This window comes from Corvus cornix, chromosome 4A (genome assembly GCF_000738735.6).
Source record: "Corvus cornix cornix isolate S_Up_H32 chromosome 4A, ASM73873v5, whole genome shotgun sequence".
In the NCBI taxonomy this organism is placed as follows: Eukaryota; Metazoa; Chordata; class Aves; order Passeriformes; family Corvidae; genus Corvus; species Corvus cornix.
Genome location: NC_047058.1, coordinates 5,244,134 through 5,269,741, shown reverse-complemented (window position 1 = coordinate 5,269,741; position 25,608 = coordinate 5,244,134). Strand labels below are relative to the sequence as shown.

At 39.8% G+C, this 25,608-nt stretch overlaps 1 long non-coding RNA gene across 2 annotated transcripts in view; it reads right to left on the bottom strand.

Moving 5' to 3' along the window:
• Positions 1-25,608, bottom strand: part of LOC120412022 — a 104,101-nt gene that overhangs the window by 12,625 nt on the left and 65,868 nt on the right. The window contains exons 11-13 of one of the 2 annotated variants that reach the window (XR_005604676.1): positions 15,051-15,196; positions 9,343-9,463; positions 7,794-7,859 (exon numbers count right to left, since the gene is read on the bottom strand). The exons of the other annotated variant lie outside the window; for it this stretch is intronic. This is a non-coding gene — a long non-coding RNA (uncharacterized LOC120412022). The remainder of the gene's footprint in view (positions 1-7,793; positions 7,860-9,342; positions 9,464-15,050; positions 15,197-25,608) is intronic. 2 annotated transcript variants of the gene reach the window in all.

Here is a 25,608-nt window from a genome sequence, read left to right as displayed (position 1 = left end):
TAGTTTCCTTGAATAAAGACAGACAAACCCAACCGCAGAGTTTCACAAAATTTGGGTGATTCTTTACGGTAAGGGCACAGTGCGAATTTTTCTGTCCAATTCATTGTCACTCAGGACTTGCAGGATCCTTTCTCTTGCCAGCTGCAGTCCTTGGCAGAAATGATATTTTATTCTTATATTTAAAACGCCACAGGAATTGTGGGAAGGGGAACTATGTGCTGAGGTAGTTCTTTAATACCAGCAATGAAAGTTAATATAAATATACATAAACACAACTCATTTTACCTGGACTGAAATAAACTGTGAGGGAAGGAAAGTGATTTCTCAGTTGCTCTTCAGTCTGCTGCTGAATTCCTCTTCTCTGAGTTGATCTAAATTCAAAATTCAAGGCTGTTTTTGCTAAACATTCAATAATTACTGTGAGCATGGATTTGGAAGCTTTGGGTGTTAAAAGAACGAGGGTTTGGATTTGTCCCACCTATGATTGATGGAAGACTTACAGAAATAGGAATTTAATCTAGATCTGTCATCTCAGTGCACATGACTGAATGCAATTTTACTGCTGTCATCTGAAAAGTTATGTAATGTTTCAACCTCAGAAAATGACAGTATTTATAAAATACAATGGTATCTAATACTAGCCACAACTTTCTGAGAATAAAATGCTAAAAATATAGTTTCATCAAGCAGTTTCATAAAAAAATGTGTTATTAGCAGATTTAAAATAGAATTATTTTATTGGAAGTAAGAATTAAAACAGTGCTGTACAGATTTATTTCTTTTAAAGACTTTAAAAAGTCTCTTTAAAAGAAACTTTTCCCTAAAGAAGGGGAGGTAACTGATAAGGAAATGGATAGCATTTGTTTTCTTTTATTATTGTGCACAAGCTCTTTAACATCAGTAATTTCAGATATTGTGAAAACCAAAGGGTTCTTCTCAAGTACTTTATTCTATGCAGATTATGGCTTCAGCACAATGGAGAAAAAGAACCTGTGTAAAACATCAGGTAATTCAAAACCACTCCATTTTATCTTTGTTAAAGGATGGGGGGAAAAAATCTAGATTATTCCATATTATTTTTTAAGATGAAGACGTTCAGCAAAGCTGACAAAAATTCAAGATGAGTCTCACACTAAGTGTTCTACCTTTTGAAATAATGATTCTGTTAAACGGAATCACAAAGCAGAGGAAATGGGAACATGCATGCAGATTTAAGCTCAGTGGCTGCAGTAAAAAATGATCCCCTAAGTAAAGTTGTCTGAAAAAGCTGACAAGAAAAGCCTCTAAGCAATAGTTTTGCTGATGCCACTGAAGGGTAATGAAAATAAAAGCGAGAAATAAAGATTTTCCTACTGACTTTAGGAAAATAATGCAGAAGTGAAAAGGCTGTAAAAGAGATTCTTTAATGAAAACACTCCAACAAATGATATTCTGAGGGTATGACTCCATGTGTTGGTTAGATACAGGTATAGAAACTTCAATAGATTGGAACTATTTAAAAATAAAGTACATAGCATTCATAGGATCTCCTTTCCATGCTGTGCTTTATCTCTGGCTCCTTTTGTTACTTTTAGTGACTAAAGAAAATGCTGCTGCTTCTGAACTATAATTACATTTTTCATACAGGCACTGTAGACATACCTTGAAAGATAAAATCCATAACTAAAGAATGGGTGTTTGGGACTTCTTGTTTGTTCTTCTCCCCCATTATATCATATCTGACTCTGTCTGAATGTGCTCATCTTGGGTAATTTCAAAGCCAGACTAAAAGGCCAGAAATAATTACTCTTTTTTTTTTTTTTTTTTTTTCCTTTAAAGCTGAACAAGGTGTGGGCTCTGCCATCCAAATAACTGCAGTGCTGTCAATGAAAACTCAGCTTCTGCACTTCCTGCCAGGGGAGTTTGGGTTGACACATGGTCTATTTAGTTCATTCCATGCCTTGCTTGCTTTGTCAAAAGAGCTCGAGATCAGATAAGCGAATGTATCCAAACTCAGCAGTTGCAAACATCTCCCCAATCCCTGCAGACGTTTTAAGCTTTGAAGAATGACTCCCATCTTTTTTCTAATCTATTTCTATGATCCTTCCCAAGATGTACTTGATCACATAATATTGGGGATGTCTGAAGTGTTTTACTGGAATATTTCTATGACTTTTTGTTCCCAATTGTATTTTTGCTTGTCTTGTAATATACTTTGAATTAAAGTGGCTTTCAAAACAAAAAAACCCCACACTTTCAACTTCGATACCTGTAAGTGGCCTGAACAGGCAACATTTATTTCTTGATTCATATTTAGGGTTTTTGCTAACAAAACTAAATGAACCAAGACTCCAATATGTAGCAAAATATCAGGAAGAGCTCCTGAAAGGGGATCTGATCTGCTGATTAACTGTCGCATTCCATTTTTGGGTTGGATCTTTTTTCATAAAATTGTTTTAAATCCCCTCAGTTTATTGAAATCAGATTCCCTTGTGTTATCCATTAAATGACATTTCAGATGCTCAGCAATTACTTCAGTGTGTTAGGAGGTGAATCATGGAATGCTTCAGGATGGAAGGGACCTCTGAACATGGCCCAGCGGAAGCTCTGCTCAAAGCAGGGTTACCAGCAAAGCAAACCAGGGCTGTTTCCAGCCAGGTTTCAAGTACCACCAAAGCTGGAGATCCATAAACACTTCAAGCTAGAGACTGCTCCTGTTGTCAATTACTCTTTTATGGCCAGGAAATATTTTCATTGTTGTCTTTTCTGTCTTCTTCTTGACTCTTAACCTGTTATCTCCTCTCACCTCAGAGAAACATTTGTCTCTGTCATTTCTACAACTCCTATTCCTGTTATTTCTATAACTCCAGAGCTGAAAAGACTGAAATCAGCTGCTTTTCCCAGCTTTGTTCCCAGGCTCAACACAGCCAACTTTTTCTGCCTTGTGCTTCTGTCCCCTCGTGTTCTTTGTGACCTTCTGCTGAACTCGCTCTCTCTTGTCATGAGGGGATCTGAACCTGGCCTGGCCACTCAAAATGACATCTTAAAAGTGCTGAATAAGGAGGAAAGAAACTCAGTTATTGTACACTGCATCAAACAGATACTAAATACTAATAGAAAAGGTACAGTTTTTAGGGCACTGCTTCCATCCAGGGCTCTGTCGTGATCTGCTCAGTGTTACAGCATGGAAACACAGAACACTGAGCTTCACCAGTCTTATCAATTTACTCCTGCTCCCTAAATGATCTGAACATGTACATGAATGTAGCTCTTTTACAGTTCTTTCCTAATTTTGTGTGTGGGCTGTGAAATCATGGGCAACTTCCAGACAAACAAGGACCTGTGTAAGTTGTTTTCTTTTGGTAACTGTGTGTATAAAGCCCTATGTGCCCAGGAATGGTATATTTTGTTTATTTCAGTTGCAGGGAGTAAAATGAATCTTGATGAATCTGGAGCTTGCTCCGTTGTTTCCTTTTCTCAAAGTCTCTCCCAGTGAGGTAGACAATATTGTCAAAGAAAAATTCTGTCAGGACTTGAGGAAGGAAATAGGTTTTTTTCAGTTTTGAACTTCTTGAACGTGTCCTGCCCCATCAGTGATGATGGTCATGGGGAGTAATAATTAAGTAATTTGGTAATAAGAGCATAACCTATATTTTCATTCATTTACAAGTGCAGGCAATTATTTCTGCCTTTATGATCCATGTTTGTTGTGAGTGATGGCTTGGACCACACTTTCTTTTTTTTAATACATTTTTGGGGACTAGAGAACACTCTTGTTTTGTGACAGGATGTGCCACCAAACTTCTCCAAGGTAAGCTGCAGCTTCTTGCTTTTCTATCTGGATGTGTGTTGATCCTTAGTGATAGACTAGACTATTGAAAAATTAACTTTGCCTTCAGTTTGAAATATTTTAAGACAATTTTGACATTATTTTCTTTCATTTCTATATCAGCAGTGCTTTTTGTTCATGTACCAAAGGATTTGGAGCTTTCATTTGTTGTATAAAGGAGGTAATGGATACTGTTAGAAATTTTGCTGTTTAGCAATGCTGTTTTCTGAGTTGCAGTTCAAGTTTTGGTGAACACTGAATAAAAACAAGTAGGAAGTGATAGGATTAGGTTTTTTGGCAGGGAACTATTTTGAAAGAGGAAAAAAAGGTCCCAGCTGAAGTGTGAGTATAAAAAATTTATGTCCTTTGTTGTATGCATTAAGAATTTAAAGAGGAAGTTCAGAAATCCAGAGTAAAGATTTTTGCCATTTAACTTTTGTCAAGTGTCACCACTGTAAACAGAGTGATTCGGCTTTTTATGATACAATTACTAATTGCATTAAATAAGTGCTGCTTTGGTCATCTCTGCAAAGCTTGGCAAGGCTAAGAGCTATAAATCTTTCAGTTTCTGTGTAAGATTCTGCCATGATCACAATGGCCTGAGCCTCTGAGAGAAGATGAAGTGTAGCATATGTCTTTGGAATTAGTCTGCTCTCTCTGTCACGGGACTCAGCCCTGGCAGGAGGATGCTATGGGATATATAAATCAGGAGAATAACCTGGATGTCTCCTGATTTGGGATGCTGGAATCCAGCTGTCTCTGTGGTAACATGTTCTTTAATGCTTCATTGAGCCTGTTCTCACAGAAATGGAAATGCATGTGTTTGACACGCTCCTGTGCTTGGCTGCTTGATCAAAATAGATTTTTCTTAGCCTTTTTTTCTCACTCATCTTTTCATGGGCATCATTATCCATTACTTAAAATTATTCTGAGGCTTCGTTCCCAAACTTATTTGAATATGCCTGTATAATCTACACAAAGCAGTGTCCTTTTGGACATGTGATAAAAAATTAATAGGGCTTCACATTTTTTAACAGTTGGCTCCAGCTGCAGGATTTCTTCCTGTATTAAAATCACTTAAAATCTCTTTTCAGTTCTGTTCAGAAGGTAAATTATCTAGGAAGGGCAGATAAAGCAAAACTGGCAGGTCGAGTATTTCTTGGTGAGATGTGTGTATTTTAAAATATGCAGTTCTCGGAGGCAACGTATAAAACATGCATAATCTATGCTAATGAGATTCCAGAAAGTACCATTCACAAGGCTGAAATGTTTGGAAGTGATAGGAAGGAATGGGCAGAGCCCTCCTGGCTTCAGATGGGAGCCTGACTCCTGTGAAATTAGGGGGGAGTTTCTGTTCAGTCCAGAACAAAACGTACCTGGTACTGCCCACACTCTCTGTGTTGCAGCATAGGGAAAATGTCGTTTTTTAAAATGAAAATAAAAGAAGAACAAGAAGTTGAGCCGTGTTTTGCTAAATAATCACATATTGCACTGTAAAATCACTGTGGCAGAGAGAGTCCCTCTCCCTCTGCTTTCCTTTCCAACTCAACGTGATAGAAGGTAGGAGAGGGAAGAGCAGCTCTGTTACCAATATTTTGGAGGGGAAAGGAAGGCTGAAAGATGTTAATGGAATTTTTCTGGCATTAGGCAAATAGTCTGACAGGACAATGAATCATTTCTAAAATCTCTGCTCTCACAGTATAAGAGCAGAACACTTGTGTATTCTGCACATTTAAAAATTTTCAATAACATAAATGATGTTCTAAGAGGAATAATTATTTAGCTCAGAATTGCTCTATCCTTTTCAGTAATAATTGATTTTCAAAATATTTGAAATTTTTACCTGATGATAGGTAGTGCCCTGGTTTTGCCTCATATTTACTAATATATTACTAGTATTCTGTTAATTAATCCATCTTTCCTAGTTGTCCAAATCTAAGAAAAGCTTTTAAATATTACTCAGGACATTGCATGCTGTGAACATAGAATTCCACAGGTAAATTAAAGAGATACCAGAATCTATTTATGTCAGGCAGTACAGCAGAAGGAACCATGGCCCTGAATAAACCCAAAATTTGAGAATACAAATGAGAGATTTCCAAAATGGGACACCTGGGGCAGCTGATGATGGGTAAATTAAGGGAGACCTGTTTGAAATGTGAGTTGTATCTTGGGTCTTTGGGTAATTTTTTGGTTTTGTTTAGGTTTGGGTGGTTTTTGTTGGGTTTTTTTGGGGTTGCATGAGGGCATTTCTAGCATCATTAAGGGAAACGTGAGAAAACCACAAAGATTCTGCCAAAAAAAAGCAAATATTTTACAGCGCGTCAACCTTATATCTGTCCTTTAGCACAAACTGGAGTTCAGTGGGATGTCAGATACATAACTGAATTTGATTTTCTGAATCTCTCTGCCAGTGAGGCAACAGCCAGCACAGAGTGTTGGCTGTGCTGTTTAAGTGATGAGGTTCCCAGCGGACACCCTGTGAGAGGCTCCAAGATCCTCCCATCAATTCTTGTCTCACTTGAGGCACAACACTGCTGGCAATTTCCAGGAATACTCTTGAAGTCACCTTGTGATTTGAAATGCTACTTAAGTTTTAAATCGCAGCATATAATTAATATTAAAACCAAAAAAAATCTGCTGTCTTTATATCACAGCCATCACATCAGCATTACAACCTGCAGGAAATCCCTCTTTTCATAGCTTGGCCATCATCCTCTCTTTTCCCCTTTTTTTGACTATGTACCTGCTTGTGAGGTGCTGCTGTGGCAACAATTAGCCCTCATTTGTTATTTTAAAAGATAACTGCAAACTGTAAAGAAATAAGAACAGCAGTTACTGTGGAAGCTGAGTAACAGGCAGCACTTAAAGGAGGAGGAGAAGTAAATACAACAAAACAAAAAACCACCTTTTTTTGTTGCATGAGCCTCAAGGTGTCTGTGGCCACAGTTTGCAGGGACTGAAGTGCCCTTTATAATTCTCAAACATGGTCCTACTGTAAGCAGACAATACCTGGGCTGGGGGAAGCTCATCCTTTTGACCAAACCTGTAGGATTGATTACCTGCACCAGTGCTATTTTTAGAAATAATTCATCAAGGTTGTGCGGACACCTTGGTGCCTAGAATAATATTAACACCCTTGAAGCCTCCCCTCTCCTCCCCATCACAGTCAATCTTTCCTTAGTCTTTTACAGCTCGGAAAGAATTTAATACATGGAGGCAAATGAAGCAAGGCCAGGGTGTGGTGACAGGTCCTCAAACTCACAGAAGCCATTTAGCATCTCCTAATAACGAGCACAAAGCCCCTGTGTGCCCCAGGCATGGCTTGTGCAGGTGCAGCTGGAAGGAGCTCCCCAGTTTGCTGAAGTTCCACGAGGCAGCACTTGGCTGTGGAGCAGCTGCTGTCCCCAGGGAAAAGCAGCAGCAGAGTCCTCTTATTGTCCAGAATCCCTCCTGATTCTTAGGGTAGAACTGGCCCCACCCTATTCCTTCTTGTGCACTTGTTCCCAGAAGCTGGAGAAAGGCAAACTCGGGTTTCTGAGTTGGAGGGCAGAAGGGACTGCTTTTTGCTGCGTGGCAGCAGGAAAGGTTGGTCTGGGTCCTAGGAAAGGATGGAGATAACAAGGGAACTTGTTGGGAAAGATCCTGCAAAGTCCAGGAGGGGAATAAAAGAATTTCTTTCATTGAAATGGGGGAGAGGAAAGGAATCTTAGAAAACAGATGAATAGGATAGGCTGGGGAAGAGAGAAATGCAGGCCACTAAACCACTCATAATCCTGTGAAGTTTCTCACAGCCCCTTGAGCCTGACTTCTTCTGTGTCCTGTCTTTCATCCACGTTACTGCCTGGAATTCCATGACTGTCAAATACTCCTCAGGCATGGAATATCATTAAGTCCCACTCACTCCTGTACTAACTGCTCGTGTTCTCCAGTTGCCTTTGAGTTTTGCATGATTGCAGAGCTTCCCCAAGCCCTTATTACACACCTGAGAGTTCTTTTATTGTGAGGGAACATTCTGTCATTCATTTCCAACCTCTGCTTCCTCTGCACTCTGGAAGAAATAAATAGATCACACTACAATTAAAACTAACCAAATCATGTGAACTTCCCTGTTTTCCTGAAAGCATTTTTTGTAGACTCAAGCCTCACAAAACTTACTGAGAAATAGGAGCAAAAGCATGGTAATGTTTCTGAAAATCTTTCTTGTAAAGATACATTTGTTCTCTTCTGGTCATGACAAAGTAATTTTACCTTCCTTTTTATAGCTGCAGAGATGGGAAGGTTCACCAAACCTTCACCAGAGAGTGAATCAATGCATTAGCAATTAGCCATTTGCACAATTTTATTTAATTTCTGAAATAACTAATTTCAGCTCTCTGAAGAGTAAGAAGTTGGTACAGGGTTGCATTCACCAGCTGACCACTGTGATCCTTTTTATTTCCAGTCCCAGTTATCTCATCCCCACCACTAATGCAAGAATGAAAACCACCAAAAAGCTCGACTGAGAAATGCTTCCTTCACCAGACAAATAGAGAATTACAGGTAATAAGCTCTTTCTTTTTTTTCAGTCCAAGGGAAATATTTACATATCAGTGTACAATTTTACTTAGATTCCAACTGAGAGCTGAAGTTTCCCATTAATTTATCTGATGCTAGGCCAAATCTATAAAAGATGGAAAAGTATCCACCATTTTCTGACTTTCAGAATGCACAGCTGATGTTAAAAGGAAGAAACAGGTATAGCTTGGGTGAAGATAAAATACTTACAGGGATACTGAATCAGAGCAGCATCTTTTCTCTTTATAAAATAGAGGTTAACTGCTCACAATAAGCATAATGAGAGCAGCATTAATTCCCCAGTGAAGAGCCAAAAGGCAGATTTCAATGGGGAAGCAGATTGGCTGCAAACCAGGGCAGGAGCCCCTGCTCTCCCACAGAGCAGCTGACCATGCTGCACCTTTTCCAGCAGAAAGATATAATCCATATTCTTGTTTACCAGATTTCTCTCTGAGCCATGGAAATTACTGTAAATGAGTATGAAAATGACAACAGAGAAATTGGATGTTCTGAAATGGGAGTTCAGAGGCAATTCCAGCTGCTCTTTTAAGAAGAAAAGAATGTCAGATTTCTCACTGTGTGATTATACAGGCATTCCAGACAGTTTTTATTTGTTCTTAGTTTAGAATTGTGTTTCTAAAGTTGATTTATGTCTGAAACTGGTTGCCAATATTAGGAAGACTAGTTCAAAAGAATCAGTTCCCATGGCTTGGGAGGCTTCAGTGCAGAATATTCAATGGTTGATTTTGGGGATCATTAAACTCCTTTTTGGAGTAGTGTTAAACTGATATATGGGGTGTGTTATTGGTCTGAATTAATTTCATGTGTATTGGAACGAGATGGGATGATTTCATAAGGGATTTATTGATTACTTTTATCTTTCTGTGATACTTTAAAAATTTTGGTTTTAGAAGTGTTCACAAGCAAAGCTTTTTGTACTTATCCTGTTCTACAGAGAGGAAAGGAATCCAAATTACTTCTTTAACCACAGCAGAGAATTTCTTGACCAGAGTAGAGCATTTCTTTGTCTTTATGGATGTTCTGTGTTATTGGCAGCTCTCTGTTGACCTCCCTTTCACCTCTGAAACTTTGTTTTTACTGTGGAAGTTAAAGAGATCATGATTTAATTATAAGCTGTGAGACAACATGTATTATTTTGAATCTGCATGACAATGAAACAATGATAACTACACAGTAATTTGTTGTTTCCAACCTGCTCTGTCCACATGAAAACATCTCTTGCCATGTGCATCCTGAGATGAGCATCACTGCTGCTCAGTGTAACCCAGCCAGGTGAGTGTGATAAAATAGGGACACATGGAAATAACACGGGGCAGAGCTGTGCTCATGCAACAGCCCTCTGGGTACCCAGGCAATTCGTGCCTTGAGGCTCTGTAGCTACTCTGAGAAATAAATTATCAGGGGAAGAGGCTGTCATTTAGTGAGGGTTGTGAAGGAAGAGGGAATCCAGTGGTTGTCTTCAGGCAGGGCTGCAGACCCAGGGCTTGGGGTGGTGTTGAGTTGCTGCCAGCTGGAGCAGGTTTTATACTGGGGGAAAGAAGCTGAATTCTGCTTGGATGAGGGAATCAGCAACTGAGGAGAATATCCCCCTATCTGCTTCAGATTGGCTGTTTCACTCTTCCTTACACTCCAACGTGAATATCTTAGGAGGGCAAACCATTGCCAACACTGTGTTTTTATTTTTGATTTCTGCAGCAAGCACCAATGAAAATTCTGACAGCTTAATCAGGCAGTATTATGTAAATGTGGGGAAAATTACAGTAGTTGATGTTTGAAGAGGGTTGTCAGCAGTGAAAGTGTTTATAATGTTTGATAAAGTTACGGCTTTTTTTTTGCAAACAAGTAAAAATAAAGCATGCATCACCACAATTTTCCATACATTTAAGTTTCAGATTCCCACTGAAACTCAGATTCAACTGTATCAGTTTTGTCTAATCAGTGCAAGTGGCTGACCAGTGTTTAGTGCTAGCGTAATATATTTTTGTGTTGATTTTGTTCAGTCTTTTCAACTGTTGAAAAAATAATGAATAAAATGAAGGAGGAAAAAAAAGCTGGCAAAAGGCAAAGAAAATCACCAGCACCCAAGGATTTTCAACACACTGATTGCTCTGTAAGATGTGCAGAAAGATGAGCAAACCTTGTGCTGGCCGTTTGGACTGGTGCCGTTTGAGGTGCCCCAGACACAGACCTTGGTCTGGGCACCAAGAACATCAGTGCAGTTCTGAGCCTGCCAAAAGGGCTCACTGGTGCCCCTGGGCAGCCTCTCCAGGGTGGATTGGTGTTGGCAGGACAGGAACAGGACCTGGGGAGGTGCTGTGAGCTGTGAACTCCCGCAGAGGTGCAGATTTTTCACTGATGTTTTGCCCTTGTTCGTGGTGATTCCACAGCAGGGCTGAGAAGGTGATAATTCGAGCTTGTGCAGCAGCTTCATCTTGGTGAGAGAGTTTGTTGTAGTGAGATTTGCTTGGATTGGATCTGAAAGAGGCAGGAGCACATGGAAAAGGTGGGGATAATGCCTCAGGAAGTGCATTAGCTCTGGTGGGGGCAGTTTGTGCCCAAGGAATGGTGTGTTCACATGGAAGAACGCAGAAAATATGGACCTGCTTATCTGCCTCTAGAGAGGGATGTCTGGTTGTGGTGACTTCATTGTGTTGTTTTTATGACATGTAACAGCTAAATGTCCCTAAAATACCAGAACAAGTGAGCTTTAATGGAGATTTAGACATAAATAACCATAGTGGGTTTAACTGTTACAAATTAAATGCATTAGGATAAGCTGGAGTTACCTAAGGCTTGCAGAATTCAATGCAAAACCTGGAAATTTAGAACAAGGGAATGGGAAAAGCAGAGGTATTTCCATCACTGGATGTTAAATCACAGAACCACAGGATGGTTTGGGTTGGAAGGGACCTTAAAGCTCATCCAGTCCCACACCTCCCACTGTCCCAGGCTGCTCCAAGCCCCAATGTCCAGCCTGGCCTTGGACAGGGATCCAGGGGCAGCCCCAGCTGCTCTGGGCACCCTGTGCCAGGGCCTCACAACAGACAGACAGAATCTCTCTGTGCTGATGAGTACAGCAGAATTTTTGCCAATTTCATGGTGCAAAGCAGAATAATGTTAAGTTTTTCCTACTGAAAGACATTTGCACTGCACTTTGGAGCACGTGGTTGTTCACACAGAAATCCCAGTATAAGCAAGATCCCATCCTGGGATTCAGAACTGGTGACTTTCCCTATATCAATAGTCCTACACCCTGCTGATTACGTTTCTGTTTAAGCAGCTCTGAAAAAGAATTGTTTCATGGATTATTTAATTGCATTTCAACCTAGGAGTCTATATAGTGTAATTCAGTGAACTTTGATTTTTCATTATTCTAAAATTGGAAGCTGAAAAGTAGTAGCATCTATAATTGCCTGCCACAGTGCCTAAAATCTACTTTGCTTGCAGGTGTATTGCCTTGATTTTCTTTTTGGTGTGGTGGGGTACCTACATTGTTTTGAAATAGAAAAAATGCTTCTGGGGTAATGTGCATAAAAAGAATTATTTCATGTACTCTGCTGCTCTGGATAGAATTCTTCTGGTGCTGTGCAATTGCTTTAGCTAACTTACAGCTCTGTTGGTTGACATATATCAACAAAAATAGATGCAGACAGTCAATTATTTGAATTATGTTCAAAGGCATTCTCATCTCTGTTTTATAAGGAAAGAAACTTGAATGAAGCAGAGCTTTTCCTATGCCAATTACTTCTGTGCAGAGCTCCTGAGAGGAGGGAGCCATTCAAGTCAGGGGTTTGGGGTTTGTTGGTTTGTTGGTTTGTTTGTAGTTTGTTTGGTTTCTTACATTGCTGTCAAAAATCAGATAGGTGAGAGCATCAGATTACCTCAGGGGTAAAAAGTGCACTCACTTCAGCCTTTTCATTTGAACACAGTCCTGCAAAAAACAGTGTACAAAACACCCAAAAATGGTGGCTTTAAGGCTTTTAAGGGAGAGAAGAAAAATTTGGATTACTTGAAAGCTTTGATTTTTTTCATCAGAATATTCCAATCTTCTTTCATTTTTTTTCCCATGTGTGTGAGTGCATGTTCTGGTTTTGGCCTCCTGAATAGAGGGTGAAAAGCTGTGTTTCTTGGGTTGGACATGGGAAGACCTGCAATAATGTTATAAATCATGGGCTTTATCTAATTTTTTATTAAGATGAGAACATCACTGCTGTGTGAATACACCTCTACTGCTACTGCACAGTTCAGTAGACAAAGATTTTTTCCTGAGCTGCACACACATAAAGAACTTCTGTCAGATCCATTAAATCATAACTGATGGTGACATATCTTTAAGTAGGAAGCATCTTTAGTTTAAAAAGTAAACAAACAAAAACCAAACCTAAAACCAACCAAAATCCCTCTAATTTGCATAAAAATGCAATTTACAGCAGTAACGCAGTTTTAAGATGCGAGGGGAAAAGAAAGAATCCTTACTAAAATTAAGGGTTTATCAAACCTTATTTCTTGATAATTATGCTTCTTATATGTAGTTTGCATGATATGGAGTGCTATCAATTATTGAAAATCATTCCTGGCTCCACAGTTACCTACTTCTGCTCAAAATGACTTGTCAAATATTTGACATTCAGATTATTCTCCCTGTTTGAGTGCAACTGCAGAGACTGTTATGGAAAAATACAAGCATTCAGAAATTCAGGCTTTGCACTGGAATTTCATATGAACACTTCAATATCGATTTCTGAATGTTTTCAAAGCGCAGAGTGAAGAAAAATAAAGGTAAACTAACGTAGCTTCTTCTGGTGACCAGCATACTTGTTCAGATGCTGAAAATTGTTTCTCCAGATTATCAAAGGACAAAGTTGCAAAGCACCAGGTGTTCTTTAGTTTATTGCAAAATGGAGTTGATTGCTGTTCTGGCTGCTTTCCTGATTTTCATAGTCTTCATTAGAATCATCTAATAAATAACAAGCTGAATCAGCATTTCGATTAAGGAGATTGTTCTAATAATAAATTAATAGGATTTTTATTTTTGAGCAAAAAAAGAGCCAGAGAACTCTTAAAGCTTTTGTTTCTATGAGCCCCATCTTCCCAGGCAAGTTCTGGAGCTCACAAATTTCCTTCATTTGACTGCAGCAGGAGGATAAACTGCATTCCACGGCAGCTCTGCTGCTCAGTGTTGCCCTTAAGAACAGAGAGCTCAAGCTGGAAGCTTCTAGAAAAACTTCTGGAATGAGGAGAATAGTGTAGACTTATAAAATGGAGATCATTTATTTAAACAACAAAATCAAAACCAGCAACTAAATCCCAGTGAAATCTCTGATTGAAATGAACAGAGCTGCTCACTAGGACAGAGGGAAAGTATTGATATGTTACCCCTTTGTTATTCTCACTTCATCACCTCTTGGTATTTAAATAATATCTTAATAAAACAGGCTTTCAAAAAATACTGGCAAGAATATGAAGGATTTGGGGGAGTGCTATTAATGATCATTCCCACTTATTCTGTCATCAAGAGCCTTTAACAAGTTGCCCACTGTCCACAGCAAAGACGTTTTTCCTTCTCTTTCTGGTTTCCAGTTTCTTGTGCAATAGTGCTCCCAAGTGTGACATGCCAGGGGTTTGCACAAAGCTCTGCTGCTGCCCTGCCCACGCTGAGCTCAGCACCGGTGGCTGCCATCAGACAGAGCCCCTTGCTCCGGTCCCGAGCCAGGATGTCGCTCCTGTGAGCCCCAACCCAGGCACTCTGGGCTGATCGAAGGATGGTTCTCTCTGCCCATTCCCAGTTCCTCTGCCATCCCAGTTTTTCCAGTCCCGTAGGAGAGGGACTGCTCAGAGCGGCTTTGCTGCCAGAGCCAATTCCTTGTCTGGGCTGGGGAGCTGGGGCTGGGAGGTGTCACCCCAGCCTGGCCTATCCTTCCAATTCTCTTTCCTCTGGGAAATAACAAAGGCTATTTTGTTATCCTAACTGAAAAACAATCAATGAAATTAAAATGAACTGTCACCTAACAGAAATGCAAATGTAATCTGCCGTAGTCATTTCCCTGCCCTTGCTCATCAACAGATACCCTTAAAAAGCTCTCTGCATACAAGATTGCCTTCTATTTATCTCTGTTTATCTCTTTATTTCATCTCCTGAGAGTAGTGATGCCTCCTGATTCCTTACAGACCCTACCAGCCTTACCTCAGTAATTTAAGATGATGCTCAATGACTTTCACCCAAAAAAAACAACTTAAATATTTCTGACAGTCAGGGCAATGAGATGTTGGTCAAAAAAAAAAAAACCAAACCCAACAAATTACTGCTCAGAAAAATAGACTCTAAAGATAGAATATAAAGATAATCTTATTTCAGCTTATTAATTATGCCTTGTAAGCAATGAATCAAATCACTTTGCTGTATAATACAATTACTGCTGTAATTTGTAGTCATTACAGTTTGCACTGAGGTATAATTGTGTAATTCATTTTCTGCAGGTTATTGGCAGAGAAGGTCTTAACAACTTCAGCATGGAGACTTTGGGTTTGCTGCAGTTTAATTTGCAGATCATTAGCACAATAGACCTAATAGCTTGTTGTGTCTACCCATCAAGGAGTTATTTATGTTTGGATCATGCACTAAAGAGAAAGATTAAGAAGAGATTCGAGGAAGGGACATTATTACCTGGTGCTTTTTTCCCCGTTTCAGTCTTTAGGTTCTGTTGCCTCCGTGCCTCCTGTCCGGGGCAGATTAACTCTCTGGCCAGCTGTGTGTTCTAGCAGGTTGTTTGAAGATGAGGTGGCTCTTCTACCTGCAGTGAATTACTCCAACTAACAAGTTAATATTTTGGCATAGTCTTCTGCATCTGATTAATGTTCATTAAATCAATCGTGATTTGATTGAAATAGATTTTTAAGTGTCAGCTTTCCCATCCAAATGGAGCACAAGAAGTGCTGCTCCTGCTGACATCTGCCATGAAATAAAATATAACAAATAAGTCATATTCCACGTGTGTATTTTCTTCTGGTCCTGCTGAATGCATATCCTGACTCTTATGCATGGTGGGTTTGGCTTTTTGAGTTGTATTTTTGGTTTGGTTTGGGGTTTTTTTGCCTTTGATGTGTCTCTATAGTATTTTAAGAGTGATTAGTTTTACAATTATTCCAGCTCCTTCACAAATTACACTATTTTTCCTTATTTAGTGTCTCTCTTTTAAATTACAAAGAGGGATAAGAAAAGGACAAAAACAAAACAAAACCAAAACAAACAAAAACCCAAGAAAAACACAAACAAGAAAGGAACAACCAAAAAAACCACCAAAATAACTATTTCCTTTAAAAATGCAGTGTAATACATATTGCAAAATATGGGCTATATGAGCATCACTGAAGATGATTTTCACAAGTTATTTGCACAAAATTGTTCCTATTGATTAAAAAAAGAGCAGATAATTCTGATAATCTGTCATGTGCTGTGGAACTGATAAATTGGCAGGTTGGGCATTCAGTTCTTCCTAGTAAATATACATGCCTTGGTTCAGATAAGTTTAGCTATAAAATTTTCCTATAAATCATATTTGAAAGATCATTTTTTTGCTTAAGTCTTACCTGAATGTTGGGTGTTTGGGATTTCTTATGCGATCTCACAGTTTAAAATTTTAAAGTGTTTTACAAGTGTAACTAATTACTTCCAGAAGCTTATAAATAGGACAGTCTTGGACGAATCTTTGTCCAAATTAAGCCAAATTAAGATTTTGAGGTCTGAGAAATGCCTGAGTTATTCAGCTATTACTGAAATTTTCCATTGTGGCAAAACATCATGGCCTTTATGCTTAGCTTGTTTTTTTTTTTAAAGTAAGAGCTGCATGCACCTGGCCTCCTGTAAAGCACAAAATCAAAGTCTTAAATGTTAGAAGAACAAGAAAATAAGTGATTGTAGTGAGTTGTGTGCACGCTGCTGCTTGCCTCCATGTATAATATACATGAAATGTAACACAGACATGCACAAAGCTGCAATGTGTCACAAACTGGAAATGTTCAGTGATGGGAATATCGGGAGCTTATCTCTCCTTGATTAAGACCTGGAATTCCCTTTGCTACCATTCCTCACAAGAAGCTGTCTTGTGAGTTATGGAAAAGTTACTGCAGTGGGAAAAGGGAGAAAATTATTACCAGGCACTGCCAGGATGGGTTAGGAGTCACAAAGCTGAGAAAGGGAAGATCTGATATGAAGGAGCTGCTGTGGGATAAGTCTGTGGTGGGAGCTGCCTCTGTTGCATAACTGGGAGTGTGATCACTTGATCACTCATCACCTCGAGGACCTTATGCAAACAGAATTTGTTGCCTGGGAGCAGAGGAATCAGCCACTGGTTGCAAAAAACTCTTTGGTTACCAGCAAGTGAGCAGAGCTGGGTCACCAGCGCCAGCAGCATTTCTGTCTGGCAGAACTTTCCCTGCAGAGAACCTTCTGCTGGAGCAGCAAAGTGTCCTCTGCCCCTGTCAGAGCCTCACAGGGCTGAGGCTGTTGGGGAAAGTACTGGGAGAGGTGGGGTTGGTGAAAGCTGTGGTGACAAAACCACAGCAAACGAGGGGCGTGCAGGGCAGGACTTTGCTTTTGCGAGCAGCAGCGTTTCCAGAGCTGCTGCCTCCCTGCTAGAGCCAAATCCTGTTCTTCACATGCACACAAACACGGACAGGGATTTCAGTCAGCACATCTGCCATATTCTAGGTCAAACAGTTGCAGTGGCCTTGCTGTCACACCTCACGAGGATGAGAGTGCAGTGTGAAGCAGTTTCCACAGGATGACCTGGCAGATGAATTCCCAGAGGGCCACATAGGCTGGTCTGCCACAGAGGTTCCTCAAAAACATCACCTCACCTTTGTTCTGTTTGCAGTGGGTGCCCACAGGGAGTAAGGAGGGGATGAATATCTTCCAGAGGCAATTGTGCGAGTAAAAAGGGTTCTCAGCTGCAGCTGCTTGTTGCTGCCCTGGTTTTGGGAGATTTTACTGTCATGAGCAGCAACCTGCTGATGAAGCAGCTCATGCAAACACTCCCTCACGTGCCTTGGACAGAACTGGACAGAACGGGTTAAACACTCACTTTTTGGCTGGGGTGAATTGGTGAGCTGTGAATTGGAACACTTTAAAGCAGCTCAAACCTCAGCCCTGCAAAGGGGCCCCCTGTGCCCCCTCGGGATCCCGCAGCAGGAGATCGGCTCTCCTTGGAGGAGCCACTGCTGCAAAGCTGATTGGGCTCTTCAGAGGCAAATATTCAGCTCACTTGAAATTGCCAGGAGAAATTAATTCTATCAGCTCCACACACGATCTTATCATGTCTTCTGATCTATTCTCCTAACAAGTAGAGAGGATCTTTTCCTTACTTCTTGTGATGTATTAAGGTGTGCTGCATCTCAGGAATTCTGGTTCTCTTTTTGCCAACACAACCTTCATGTAAATCCAAATAAATCTTGCTCTGTATGGCCCAGATTAGACCTGAAAGGACATACAACTCCCCGTGTATCCAAAAGAAAACCTCATTTTTGCCTGACGAATAGCTACCTTATGGGAGCTATATGCCACTCACATAAAATACAAATGTTTTACCCTTATTAGGTAATAAATCACATTAATTTGACCACCTTAAGCCCAGAAGAACATTCCTAATTGAGAGCTTTAACAAGAAATATTAAAGAAAAAGAAGACAATAAAACTGGCTGCAAGACTTTCTCAAGATGCTGCTCCAGGACTCAGGATCTCCTGGCAGTATTTTTCATGGATTTATGATTGCCATTTTGGTGGTACTTGAGTCCCTTCCTGACTATAATGTGTCATTATTACTCTATTTCACTTTGTAAATAAAAATGAAAGATGTAGATAAAGCAACCTGAGCAAGGACTACTCTGCAGTTGAACATGCTCTCCAGTTGCTGCTGTTGTCCTTTTCCTTCCACTGCTCTTTCTACTGATAACCAGAATCTCTTTTAGTGACTAAGTCTCTTCCAGTCCCCTCCTCTCTCTGCCCATGCCTGTCTGGGTGTTGTAAAGAGATCCAAAGGATCTCCTGGAACTCTGGAACAGTGACCTTGGCTTATCTGAGCTTCAAATTGCCTCCTAGGTTGCAATATTTAGAATTTGAATATATTTTACCTTCTATATTTTAAGTACTTTGTGTGTTATTTTATGACTCTGTTTCTGAGTATGGCTTTTCATAAACATTGAATATTAATTGTAAAATCAAAGGTTGGGGCGTCTGGTGAAAGAACTGGTTGTGCTTGTAAGTTATTGTGAGTACAATTATTCATAATGAATGTAAAATGAGATTAAATGTGCCCCCTGAGGTGAAGGGGGCAGAAAGAAAGAATCTTGTATTTGACCCAAGCAACAGCACCCAGGAAATTTGTATCCATAATTATGAAAAATAACATGATCTGATTAAGCTGATACTGTACAGAAACCACAACTATTTTTCCACACTTCCTGCCATTATTGAAAATGTCTTTTAATTGACCATTCTAAATTAGCATGTTTTCATACAGTCATAATTTCCATACCCTGTCTCCTGAGAGTTACACACATCTTACACCATATTTAAGTAAAGTACAAGCAATTATGTTTCCTACTCTTTGCACATGACTTCTTTTTTAAACCAGAGTTTAGAAAAAAAAATCTTTTTAGAAGTTGCCATTAGGACCTGCAACCAAATAAAGTTCTTCCATTCTTTTCCTTGATACAAACTTTATCCTCAGAATGCAGAATTCAAATTGTAGAGCCTCGAAAATTCTTTGAAAAAATAATAATGGCAAATGTTGCTATGGTTACAGAGCCATTCCCATTTGCTTTGCTTTTCTGCCTTAGTAATGAAAGTGGAATGAGGGATTTTTATTCCAACTGTCTGCATGATGCTTTGTAGGGGAAATTCATATCCCACTAAATATCCTCCATTCATTTTTGAAACCAGAATGTTTTGGGGCTTGGTGTTTCTGAAGCTGTTTTCCCCTGTTTTCTTATTAATGTTGATTAAAGACAAATATAATCTTACAAGCTGTAGTGGAAGTGTGAGTTTCGCTTACAATTCCACTCGGATAAAGGACAGACTCAATTTCTATCCTTCCTCAGTCTAACACCCCTTGGGTATAAAATACTGAGCTTGAGTTGCCTTAATTTATTGAGTTACCTTATTCTCAGGAGTGACTGGCACTAACTTTTTTTTCACACTGAAGCACTGGATATCCTTAAGATTTCTTGAGCTCATGCAGAACAGATAAAGTAGTGCTCTGGGATGTCCAATTTTATCCCTCTGGGTTGCTGGGGTTTTTCAGTTGTAATTTTGTGATCAACTTGCAGTTCCTTGTCCTTCCAATAACACAAACCTCTGTGACCCCAGAAAAAAAGCTCAGGATGCTTCACTTCCCAAGGTACTTTCCTTACTGACAAGTAATTCCTCCTATGGCAGAACTGAAGTGTTTGGGAAAAGTCTTCTGATTTTCTTATCAACAAAAGCATCATCAGCAGCTTTTCCTGAGGATGAAAATCCATTTGGAAGCAGCCAGTGCCAGGGTAATGCAGCTGAACTGCTCTCCTGAGGACAATAAGGAACCTCTTTTAAGGTAGCAATGATGGGGCATCAATGAACCCTCTGAGGGCAGAATCAGCGATGCTCTCCCCGGGGGGTGTTCCAATCCTGCTGCAGAGAGCTTTCTGGGAAAAGATAATGCAAATAAAGGCTGCTTGGCACAGAAACACACCAGAGATTGTGCAGGGGGTTCAGGTTTTGGGGTTTTTCCCCAAAACCGCGTTTGGGATGAGAGCAGGGTTTCATTTTGCAGAAGATGAAGACCCACACTACCTCACCTCATTAGGATGAGATTCCTTGCTGGCTGTCTCAACAGCACATACATTTGAGGTGGGCATGGCAGCACGGCCATCATTAAGGTTTTCTGATACTTTTTTTAGTAACAAGCAACTCTCAGCAGCTCAGAGTTTTGCCAAGCAGCTCTGAGAATGTCTCCATTCTGAAGGGCTTTCCCACATTCTCAGACACACCCACACAGAGCTATACCCCCTGTGATGCTTTGTTCCAGTTTACTTCTTTATTTCAGCCAAAGCAGTAGAGAGTTAACCTAAGGAAGTAGTATACTGATAGGTTTTTGGGTTTGTTTTTTTTGGGGGGTGGATATTTCTAGTTTGGATTTTACTTTCCCGTCATTCTCTTGAGCCTTTGAATTTCGGAAAACTTAGACTTTGCTGCAGAAACCACATTTGATGGACTTTAGCACTTATCTGTCTTTGCTGCCCCCATGTAAACCTCTCCACATTTTCTAAGTTACAAGGCTGAGAACTCCAGCTAATTCTTGGACAGGTACATTGTTAATGAAGCCAAGCCCTTCATGAGTTTTTTTGCCTGGGTGGGCTGGATATTATCTTCTCTCACACAGTACCTACATGTGCAGACTCTTAATGAACCAGCTCCTCGAACTCTCTGAGCACTCAGGAAAGGGAAAGCACTGGGAATTTGCCATCCTGGGGTGAAACAGCTGCTTCAAGCTGGAAGGAGGGGTGCAGCAAGAGGGCTCTCAGTAAGGGCTGGGAGCTTGTGTTCCTCTGAATTCCCCGCTGATACGGTGGGAAAATTCGGGCAGTATCTGAGTGTAAGGAACAGAAGTCTAAAAAAGCAACAGCTGCTGTGACCTTGGGCTAGGAACATTAGTCTGAGAGCCAAACAGCAGCAAAGGACATGAGGCAGTTTGTGATGGAGATATAAAGCTTGCTTAGATTGCTCAGATTTCAAGGTATGTGCTGACAGCACAGAACCGGGGAGATAAGAGGACCTTTGTGATGTGCAGGCAGAGCTCGAGGATTTTCAGCACTGTAAAGAAAGAGAGAAGTTTTTCTTTTTGCACTGGCAGTTGACTGGGCTCTTGAGGAATGGGGTGGAATGGAGGAGAGGAATTGCAGAAATTTTAGAAATGGATGTTAAAGGTTGAGAATTCAAGAGGACTGCAGATATGAAGGTGAGTAAAAAAGGGCTGAGAGGAGTGTGATATTTCAGGAGGGAGAGGTGGGGGACCCATGAGATTCTCAGACAGCAGCTGACAGAATAAACATTAGGGAGAGCAGAATAAAGCTCAGGAAAAAACACAGTAGAATGAATTTTTCAAATTTCAGGAAGGAGAAAAAGCATTTATCCACATAATCTTGTGGAGTCTGGATTTAGACAGATCTTGGGCAATAGGAGAAAAATTAGCTACTAATAGTGTCCCACCCAAAGTCATCCGTGCCAGAGAGGGAGACCTGGTTTATCATTTGCTGCTGCTCCTATGGAAAGAGTTAGATTATTATTATTATTACTATTACTATTATTATCCAATGTTTAGCTATGTTTCTTCAGTGAGAGTCAAATTATAAAATCCTTAAATATTTTCAAATTATAGAGTAACCGGAGATGGGTTAATGCACAGTAGAGTACAGATGATATTCACTGTTCAGAGTTTAAACTGACTGACCCCTCAAAAGCACAGAAATGGACCCTGGAGCCTTGAGAGACAATTGCAGAGCTAAAAGCTTGACTGAAACACCCTTGTAATATGCTTTAAAAAAAAAAAAAAAAATCCATTTTTGTCCAAACTTATTATGGAGGCTGCCTTAAACAATAAATGTTTCTGATCTTACTTGCTAACTCTCTGTCAAAGAATTTAGACACTCTGGGCAATATCATAATCATATATAAAAGAATATTTTAAAGATTCTAAGTAACTTGGTGCCTAAAGCTTCTTTGACAGAAAAAGTAACTTATTCAAGTTTAAGTTTTGTATTTCTGTGAAATTTATCTTCAAATATTTGACTGAAGTTTTGAGACGTCTCTCTTGGTTTCGTGAGATGTGAAACATTTAATTAAAATTGACTTAAAATCTAAAGAAAGACATGGAGAACTGGCTCAGATAACTTAAACATGGGGAAGGGAAAGACTTTATATATTTGCATATTTTATTACTGGATAGAAAAAGCAATTTTTCAAATAAATGCTAGTTCTTCTGAGTCTTCTACCCATTTATCTGTAGAAAGATCAAACAGAGTATGAAATTTCAGAATGGTCTGACTTCCTAAGCTACACTAAAAATATTTTAGTTCTGGCTGTCCAATGTAAGTTACTGGAGGATGTTCTGTGATTTAATTGGTCTCTACTGGTTTTATGCTCAAAGGACAGTTTCTTTGAGATAGCTAGCAAAACTCTCCTAAGAAAAATAGCAATCAATATCTAAGATGGGCTTATTAAAGGAAAATGTTATCTTCTTTGTCTAGCTCGGTTTAAATTTTTATACATTTTTTTTCAATTTCTGTCACTGAAATAATTTTTTAAATTATTAATACTGCTCGGGCTGTAATTTTATGCCCTTTGTTGTTTTCTATGACTGACTTCAGTATAGGATGAGAGTTACTGGAGTTTAGATTGACATTCTTTGCCATTTCCCAGACAGAATTCCCACCTTCCCAATGCCTGAACCTCTGAGAGCTGCAAGAGCAGCACGAGCACTGCTCCCACTGAGCACTAGAGACATCTGCAGAGAGTTAAAGAGAGAGGATTTTAATGCCTTCAACTCTCTTCCATTTAAAACTTCACAGCTGCTAAGAGATGGGTCCTTCTTAAAACACCCTACGCTGTCCAAATATGCCATTTTATTAAGTATAAATAATTTTCCAAGTGATTCTTTATCCAGGTTTTTGTTGTTTTCACCTGCAAATATCTAAACTTTGCCATGAGTTTGTGCATACTGGGGCTGGAGCTGTCTTTATGTTGTGTACCCCACACATTCCCTGATGTGAGAGCTTTAGAAACACAAATTGTTTTAGATGTCCACACCCTGAAAACAAAGAGTGATTACTGATACTGATTCTTGCTTAATACAAAGGGTGATCACAGAATGACAGAATCATTAAGGTTGGAAAATATCTCCAAGATCACCAAATCCTCTGGGAGCTGGTTGAATGGGCATGGTGGTATTGGGGCAAAGGGCCACCACAGCCACTCATTTTCTGAGCACAACTGGGGGCTGGGACTCCTCCACTTCCCTTGGACAACTCATTCCAATGTTGGACTACTCTTGCAATTAAGAAATTTTTCCTTATATCGAACCTGGTTATTGATTTTTACCTTAAAAAAAAGAAATAAAAAAAAGAAGGTGATGATTGAGTGATTCTTTATCTAGTGGATTCAGCCCACTATGTACAGTGAGTGCTTGAATAATAAGTTTTTAACAAGTGGAAATAAAGGTGTAGCAGGAGGGGAAAGCAGTCTGCAGAACTTCAGACGTTGTTGGCAGGTGGAAACTCATTAAATAACTGCACGTGCTTGAGGAGGTAGAAGATCTATTCTGTACTGCTCTTGAGACAATGCTCACAGAAATATTCCTGTTTCATCTGTCTGATAAATGGTGATCTTGGAAAAGAAAGTGGTTCTTCTGCAGGCAGCTGTGCAATTCAGTCCTCCACACTTCCTTTCTCTGTGCGCTATAAAGATGAAGTCTATTGCCTTCGACATTTACAAATCAAATCTTTTCATGCCACTAACTGCTTTTAGAGAAAAGCACAGATGTAAAATCCCTGTTTGGCTCTGAAGAGAGGCCAGCAAATCGCCTACTGACAGCAAGGCTCACCACTGCTCATCAGAATCTGCACTCCAGAGTTTGCTGCAGCACTTGCCATGGAAAGGCTATTGTTGAGATTAGCTCTGGTTTTGAATTCTGAAAAACAGCACTGCACTTAAAATAATGGGAAAGGGACAAAACTATAGGATGTCTAACTTTCCATTTAAGTGCTGCACTTCAAAACAAAAGATATCTCTCCACCCCCCTCGGCTCTGGGTACAGCTTTCTGATGCTGCAGCTGGGGTGTGGGTTTCGAGCTACACCACAGAAATGTGTGGATTTGGGGGTGGAGGGCTGGTAGGGATTGCTTTTTTCTCTCTTTTTTTTGGTATTTATGGAAGCACAGGCATTTCTTTTTGCTGCATGCAGGCACGGCTGCCAACCACACGTTTGGGGAAGGGCTGAAGGTTTGAGGGGGCTCTGGAAGGGGGAGGGCAAGGCCCCTGCCTGGATTTCAGTTGTTTTTCAGCCAATGGCACTGGACATACACTCACATAAAGCTTCCACACGCTTTAATAACAATTTGCAGGCTTTTAATTAAAAGTAAATTATAGCAATTCTGCTGCTTTCCCTCTCTTTGTGAAAGCAGATAAACTGATTGAACACTGTTTTCTTTTCCGGTCTTAAATTGTAATGCTTCATAACATCAACCCACTAGCAGAGCACTTAAAACTGAAACAACAATGTCAATTTGAATTCAGTTTAATCTAATTCGGAGGGATAGAGCTTAAATCTTATATAACACATATGGTGATCTTTATTTTTATCTTCTGGGAAACTTATACCAAGAGTTTGAAGCAGTTTAAAGCATTAAACTGAGAATGATGTCGAACCAAAGACTGGCCAATATTGGGACAAAAGCTAATTTTTGAGCCTTCAGTAGATCTGGAATTGCTTTCATGAACTGACCTCTGCTTTTTTATTTTTGAGACATAAAGGTGTGAGTGGCATCGAGATGTCAATGTAGAAAGTTCTTTCCTCCACAAAAGCGCAGCATGTTAAAATTGCAAGTGATAGAGTAGGCTTTTTTTGTCATGTAGCAGGAATCATTCTGAGTGACTCCAGCACGGTTTTCCTCTTGTCAACAAGTTAATTTGAAGAAAAATAGCTGTGCTTCCAAAATAATAGTGTCTCCTGTCATAGAACTGCTGAACACTTGGTTCTGCTACAAGGATTTTTATTAGAGAGAAGCAAGACTAATTTACAAACATCAAGAAGCAGAATGTGATAAACCTGGCTGTGCTTGGATGTTTAGAGAATCTGCACTGTCAGTTTAGCTACAAATGTGCTGTGGCAGTCAGGAACACTTGCCAAACCTCACTGCAGCCAAAGCCCACTTCATATTCTAAAAGGATTTCTTGTTTTCCTGAGACGGACAAAGGTTATAAAGTCTGACTTGATGTAGTGTATGTCTCCATCATCTGGGTATTCAAAAAATAGAAGTTGAGGTCCTTAAAGTCCTTTGCAGCTATTCAGTTACATGAATTAGAAATGTACACTTAAATTTCTTTCTTTTGGTTTGAGACATACAAGAGAGGTGGAGGGAAAGAATGAAGCAGCACCAGTAAGGGACTAAAAAAGCTTTTAAGCTCATCCTAAAAA